Source organism: Phyllostomus discolor, chromosome 12, assembly GCF_004126475.2.
Source record: "Phyllostomus discolor isolate MPI-MPIP mPhyDis1 chromosome 12, mPhyDis1.pri.v3, whole genome shotgun sequence".
In the NCBI taxonomy this organism is placed as follows: Eukaryota; Metazoa; Chordata; class Mammalia; order Chiroptera; family Phyllostomidae; genus Phyllostomus; species Phyllostomus discolor.
Window position 1 is genome coordinate 7,753,771 of NC_040914.2, and position 7,521 is coordinate 7,761,291.

Genomic DNA, 7,521 nt, shown 5'->3' on the forward strand with positions numbered 1-7,521 from the left:
TGGCTGTAAAAACCAGTGGGGGTTGGGTCAGTGGGCTGTTCGGGCTTCTCCTCTTGGAGGGCCCCAGATGTGGACTTACTCAGACCCGCTCCCTTCAGGTTCCACCATGGGGCAGCACCTTGAAGGACACCAGTGATATATGGGGAGGAACTGAAGTGTCTGGCATCAGGACGAGAGATGCGAGACAGCTTGTTCCCAGACAGGACTGCAGATAGCATCATGCTCCTCTTCTGAGCCCTGCTCCACACAGAGCCACTGTGCAGGAGCACAGTGTCTTAGACTCCATCACCTGGCTCACACAGTTACCCTGCCCTGACAACTATGCCCTGACATGTAAAATGTGTATCAATGAGCAAGAGTGTAGGCATGCATGTGGAAGCAAGTTGGCTGCCTGCCAGGACTCTGAAAAAAATCTTTGGACAGAGCCCTTTACATTGTATAATAATATACAAGTTGTTATATCTTACTTTAGGAAGAGGTGCCTTTTAAGAACCTACCCAAAGTTGGGTAGGCTTAGGATAGATAACCCTCCCTGTGTGGATCGAAGTTCGAGTACTTGCTGAGCATTTATTGTGTTCTGTTGGATCTCAGATAGAGACTTTCTGAGTGTCAGCTGTATATCTCCATAATATGGGCACGAGCACAGTTCCCGTTTCATAGGTTTGCAAGCATCAAGGGCAGCAAGTGTGTAATGATTTGAGCATAGAGCTGACACAGAATACATGTTAATAGATAATAGCCATTATTATTACCATTCATAGTACTGTGTAAAATTTTGCTTCCTTTCATCCCAGCTCTGAAGTCTCAATCTCTAGCAAGGGGAATGGACAGCTCATGTGTTCTTTTTCCCTCTACTATCCACCTTGCACTTTCTTTTCCTCCAGCCCCCTTCCTACCTGCCTCTAACTCTATTGTTAGCCCTGCCCCTAACTCTAGGCCCACCCAGGCCACACCCCTCTCCCGTTTGCTCTCCCACTAGCCCTGGGCTTTTGTGGGAGCAGTCACAGCTCTAGCTCAGCGGGGCAGGAAGCTCATGGTGTAGGTTGGTGGGATGGTGGCAAAGCCCACATGTTTGGGGGACACATCGATATCCTGCGGTGACTGCGGGAACTTGAAGTAGAAGTTCTGCATGATGGTGGTGAGGAAGAGAAAGAGCTCCATTCTAGCCAGGCCTTCTCCAAAACAGTACCGCTTTCCTGAAAAGACAGGTGAGAGGAGGTGAGGTCTACTGCTCTCCCAATTCCTGATGTATTCTCCTGAGGGGAGTGTTGGGACAGTCTGTCAAGGCCTGAGAGACCTTCAGAGAAGCCCCTAACAACCCTCAGCCTCAGATTCCCTTGTATGTGGGATGGGAGTGAGTCATATCAGGATGTAGCAATGGGAATTTACATGACCCTTCCTCTGAAACACACCAATATGGCCATTGTGCTGCCATCTCCTTGTTAGGACTCTGAAGAATTTCAGTGACCTTGGACAAGTCTCTGAGTCACTGTGGGCCTTGACTTTTCTCATCTCTGAAATGGGTACAATCATCCCTTTCTTTCTGCCTGGGCTCAGGTACTTGGTATTTATGAGGTTTGCAGTTGGTTGGCTGCAGGGTCGATCATAAGAGGGACTTCAGAGCTGGAGGAAGATACTAGGCTACACCTCAGAGAGGGGAACTGGGATGAAGGGGCCCCTGTTGGTGTGACTGGTGGCTTGGCATCACACAGTGGACTCTTACCAATGGAGAAGGGCACAAACGCATCATTCTTCTTAAACTGCCCCTTTTCATCTAGGAAGTGCTGGGGGTTGAAATCAAGAGGATTGGAGAAAAACTTGGGGTCCTTCAGCACAGAGCCCAGCATTGGAAATACGTCGGTGCCCTGTGGGGAGGTGGAAGAGGATTTGATAAGTGGGAGGGGGATGTGTGCAGAGAGCTCATGGAGTCAGAGGGGTATTTGGGTGCTGTAGGGGAGGAGAAATGGGAGGCAGGGGAATCAGGGTCTTTCCTGAGGTAGGAGGTTTGGGGGACATGAATTTTAATTCCCTGTGACCAAAAGTTCAGGGAATCTGGGGTCTGTGTCTCCTGGAGTGGGAGGTTTGTTGGTTATGGGGTCATGTCACTCAACACAGGATATTTGGGGGCCATGAGAGTCATGTCACAGAGGCAGGCAGGCCTGGGAAGTGAGGTTAATGTTGCCTGAGAAACAAAATTTGGGGGACATGGAGTTCATATGTACCTAAGACCTAAGGCAACAGGTCTTAGGTAGACATGGGATTCAGTTGTCTAAGTGGGAAAGTTGAAGGGACACGTGATTGAGGAAGTCTGCAGTTGAGGGAGTCAGACAGGCACTGGAAAGCTTGTAAGGAGAGTGGGGTGTTGGGTCAGATGGATCAGGTTTGAGGTCCATGTAGACTGGGTAAGGGCAGCACCTTAGGGAGCAGGAAGTTTCGAAACTTGGTGTCCTTGATGACTCTACGGGGCAGGCCCATGGGGAGCATGTCTCCGAATCTTTGGATCTCGTGGAGTACTGCCTCTGTGTAGGGCATCTTGGCTCGGTCTTCGAACTTGGGCTGACGGTTCTTGCCAATCACCTGGTCAATCTCTTCATGGACCTTGGCTGGGGGATAGGGGAGAATATGTTTAGGTACCTAGGGGACTCTGGGCAGGGATGATAATCCAAATCTCTACAACTGCATACATGACATGTATGACTTTGTACATGACATAGAGAAAGCATTTAAACAGGTTGTCCTGAGACATTGTTGGCACTGGGTCCTGATAATGTAGTTGTGCCAGATTCATGGGGGAAGCTGCAAGGGAGGAGACTTGGGGATTGGTGGGGTCAGCACAGGAGCTATTTACTAATCAGTTCAGATTGTTTTAGCTGAATATCATGACCTAGTGTTTGTTTAGCAGGATGTGTTTGAGGGCCCAGAGCTTTGAAAGGTGAGGATGCACAGTGTGTTCAGAGAAATTTTCAGAGTCTGTGTCCTTAATTTCTCTGCCCCTTCCAGCCTTACCTGCCACATCTGGGTGCTTCATGAGCAAGAGGAAGCCATATCGCAGGGTTGTGCTGATCGTCTCGGTGCCCGCAAAAAAAAGGTTCAGTGTGGTCCGTACCAGGTTCTTCAAGTAGAACTCTGTGTTGGGGTTCTTCTGTTCCTGCAGGGAGGGGCAGCTTCAGGCCTAGCCCACTCCCCCTTGCTCTCAAATGTGGTAAGACTGGCCCCAGTTGTGCCAGGCCTTTTCCCAGGCTTCTGGTTCTGTCCCAAATGCTCTTCTCACACTCTACCCAGCTATGTGTCCTTTAATTACCAACTAGGTTGCCACTTTTTAATTGTAGAAATATTAGAAAGGGAGGGGTAGAGACAGACAGTGAATGAGAAAGAGAGGTAGACAGACTATGATAGATTGCCTCAGAGAGAGTTGAGATATTTTCTGAAACACAGACAGACTTTTCAGCAGCTGTACAGTATTCCTTCCCTGAAAACCTTGCAGCTTACTATGGAGAATCCACTCCCTGGTCCTTTCTTCTTGAACTTCAGACTCCATAAAGCCCCGTCTCCTTTCTTCACAGAAAGGAGACTGACATCCAGCTGGGAGTGGGGACCCTCAGGTGTCACATAGTAAAGCCAGGTCACCTGTCCACACAGGTTATCTGATACCAGGGAATGAAAGGTAAGAGCATGGTGGCCAAAAGCACTGGCCTTAGAGTCTGAGAGGCCAGGGTTTGAGCTAGGTTCCACTGCTTCCTCACTGTGTGACCTCAGGCATGGCACTTATACTCTTTGGGTCTCAGTTTCCTCATTCCCAAAATCAAGATCATAGTAGAGCCTCTACAAGAGCTGGTATGAGTGTTAAATAGGTGAAAAACATAAAGTTGTTAAAATAGTGCCTGTTGAATGACAGTGTTATACATGTGCTTGTGGTTATGATTTGCACACACAATTCCAGCCTATGGGTAAGGGCTCAGTAGAGAGAACAGTGATGGTGAATTGATTGGAGTTGTGAGGATTATTATGATGTAGTGGGCAAAATAAATGGGCTTCTTTCCCTCCCAACCTCCTGTGTGACTTCTCTCTCACCACTGGCTGCTGACATGTACCTCCTGCATGCGAATGAGGAAGGAGTCAATAAAGTCCCGAGGGGAGTTGGGATCCAGCGTGCGTTGGTTCTGCTCCACCTTCTTGGCTATAAAGACTTCCAGCCCCTGAAGCTCCTTAAATGCCTGTTGCTGTGGCCCTGGCAGGTGTTTCATCACTGAGTGGAACATCTCATATAGCTGAGGGTGGGGCATGGAGAAGGAAGAAAAGGACATGTGTTGATGGACATCACCAAATTGGAGTGGGACTTGCATCAGGGCAAGGGAGGCACTGGTTTAAAGGCGCCTGTCCTGATTTTTACACATTTAGATGGGGCTGGATGGAGTAGATATCTAAGGTTTTGTGTGAGTTAAGTGTGAAGTCCCTTGTCCTAGAATTTAGGTAAATTGGGTTGGAGCTCAGAATTCCTCCCTTGCTTCCTTCCTTCTTTCCTTCTTCCCTTCCTTCCCCTTCTGTTTCTGTAGGGCAAGTATAGCTGAGCTACCCAGGTATTGGAAAGTGGGTTTGGGGCACCTCTTCTGGGTTCAGTTATGTGAGGGAGAAGACTGGTTCTGAGTGGAACCTGTCTAGAGGAGGATAGGATTTGGGGCACCTGAGCCTATGTGCAAAAGTAGTTGGTTGGTTGTGGTAGGGTCTATGTTGAGCCAGGGTGGGACCATTTACCTGCCCTGTAGATGTAGCTGTGAACTGGAAGCTTCCGAGCATCATGCGCAACAGTGACAGGAACTCTTTGTCCTCATAGTCAAAGCGGTCCCCAAACACAATGGAGCTGATGACATTGGAGACAGTTCTGCTCAGGAAGAAGGTGGGGTCTATGAGGGCACCTGGGAAGAGGTGTGGGGTCAGTAAGTGAAAAGAGATTTGGGAGAGTGAAAACTTGGTGACCTGGTACCACCAGTCTGTGAATTCCAGGAACACCTTCCTCCAACCCAGTTCCCTTCTCAGGTCATAAAGCGCCTGTCCAAGTAGGGTGTTTTCCTCCTCAGTACCCTGGCGTCTCCAGCTCACCACGTGTGGCCCGAAGGGCCTCAAGGAGGAAGCCTGCCTCCTCCTGGATTCGCTCTTCGATGCCCCGTTTGCCCACTCCGAAGTCCCGCAGCGTGGTGATGGAGAAGCGCCGGAGCTGCTTGGCGCGCTCCCCGTTGCTGAAAGCCACACCTGTGGAGGAGGGTAGGAGTGGGGAGTGGGTTTAAAGGGGGCGGGGCCTGAAAGTGGGGTCGGGAGAGAGAGAGAGAGACAATATGACACACAGAGAAACACAAAAGAGAGACCAAGTTGGAAGGAAATCACAAGGCAAAGTGAAACATGGGTGCCCAGAGAAGCAGTGAGATGCAGAGACACTCACATGAGGAGAGGAAGAGAGAGTGGAGGGAAGGAGGCAAAGTGAGATATCTGGAGATCTGGGAGGTGGAAGTAAAAATTCAGAAGGATTCTAAAGCTGGGGTGGAGAATGGTGAAAAATATATAGGGAGAAACAGAGAAGGTCTGGACACAAGAGAGTATAATGAAGAAACGGAGGTATGAGGAAGTTGAAAGAGAAATAGTGAGATTCTAGGACAGAGGAAAAAAGAGGCAGGGAGATAGAGAGAGGAACATGAAGAAGCACAAAAAATGAGAAGGAGAATAAGATAACAAGCAACGTGGAGATATGGGACCAGAGCTCCAAAGCCAAAATCCCAAGTGCTTTTAAGAGAAACAGAGAGAAGAGAATTGGGAGATGGGGTAGAGAGAAGCAGGGAGATGCAGACACACTAAGACAAGTTGGAGGGATCACAGGGATAAACAGGGAAGGAGACAGGGATGGAGAGGAAGGGATCTGACACAGCCCTGAGTGAGTGGGTCAGTTGGCAGAAGAATGCTGGGGAAACTGAAGCCATTAAGTCTGCTTAACCACATTCCCCCACATAAGATTCCCCTCACCATAGCCTTTGAGGCCAGTCAAAGGTGGCTTGCTCGCCTCGCCCACTGAATTCCTCTGCCTGGTCCACCAGAGCCTCCTTCACAGCCTCCTGGCCCCAGAGCACCACGACTGGCCTCGGGCCCAGGTGGATTGTGAACACTGGACCATAGCGCTCCCTGATCTGAAGGAGAGGGGCGGTAGTGGTGAGTGTGTGCAGCCTCAAGTCTCAACAGGCTCTGTACACGGCCTTCACAGAATGGCATGCATTTTGCCCAGGTTCTGACAGTCAAGGACTGGACATCCCAAGATCTGGTCTTTCCTGGCTAGGACCCTGATGCTAACATTGAAAATGCCCTTTTCCTAAGAGTTTTCTAAGATTTCAGTCCACCCTTTCCAATCCCCTGCCACCAAGTCCCAGCCAGCCTGCAGAGGCCCCCAGCCCCACCCTACCACCCATCTCCCTGCCTCCTGACACCTTCTTGAGGGAGTTGTACATCTGTGCTGTGTTCAGCTGCAGGTAGTTCCCGATGAAAGGCAATGCGGGTGGGCCAGGAGGCAGCTTTCCCCAGCGCTTCCTTTGCTGCCAGACAGACATCAAGACCATTATAGTGAGGCAGGCCAGCAAAGCCACCAGGAGCAGCCCTGAGGCCAGCATAGTGGCACTGAGAGTGATGGTGAGATGGTGATGGCTGGGATGGTTTGCCTTTATACCTCCTGGAACAGAAGGGTGGATGTTGGTTCTGATTATGTAACTGTGTCATATTATGTTCCAACTACACTCCCCACTGTGCTCCCCAGCATAGTTTGGGGAGCTGCCAATGTACGAGGCAGGTCCTCCTTGGTGGATTAACAGGGAGTGGGCCCAAGACTGAATTTTTGACTCCTTGTGAGGTGTTTGACCAGGGCTATGAACTTGCAGGGATAGTAGAAATATTACAAACTGCAAGATTCTGGACTTTTTGCATGTGTGAGCCCCTGAACTTCTGATTTTGGGTCTCAGAGTTAGAAGGAACCCTAAACTTGTGGGTTTTGTGGTCTGGAGAGAGAATACTCAAAGATTTAAGGGTATTGGAATGAGACAAAATGTGTGCTGTGGATTTGGGGGTGCTCCTCTGAGGGGTGATGTAGGTTTAAACATGTGAGGATGAGAGAGAGAGAGAGAGAGAGAAACAACTTCAGATGCTGAGATCTGACTTCTGAGAGTGGGCTACTGAACAGGAGCTTAATACATGTATTTCTCTGCTGCTGCTGCCCATGCCTCTGCTGCCGCAAATTTCTGATCCCCATGGTTATAAGGAAAAACATTCACTGCACTCCTGGCACAGTTAAGGTATTAATTCAAAGTGGTAGTTTCATTTTGATATTCTGCTAAACATGGCATGGACAGCCAGTGAAGCAGCAGGAGTATATATGGGTCCTGGTGAGTAGACTGCTCCGAGGAGTACATGCTAAATGAAGCATTCAGCTAAATGCTAGCATTCAGCATTCTAAATGAAGTTTCTTTGTGTCCCCCACCCTCTGAGTTTCCTAAA

The 7,521-nt window shown here is 49.4% G+C and overlaps 1 pseudogene; it reads right to left on the bottom strand.

The window, feature by feature from the left end:
• Positions 1 to 418: 418 nt before the first annotated feature.
• LOC114511013 lies at positions 419 to 6,675 on the bottom strand (annotated as a pseudogene).
• Between the last annotated feature and the right edge of the window lie 846 nt (positions 6,676 to 7,521).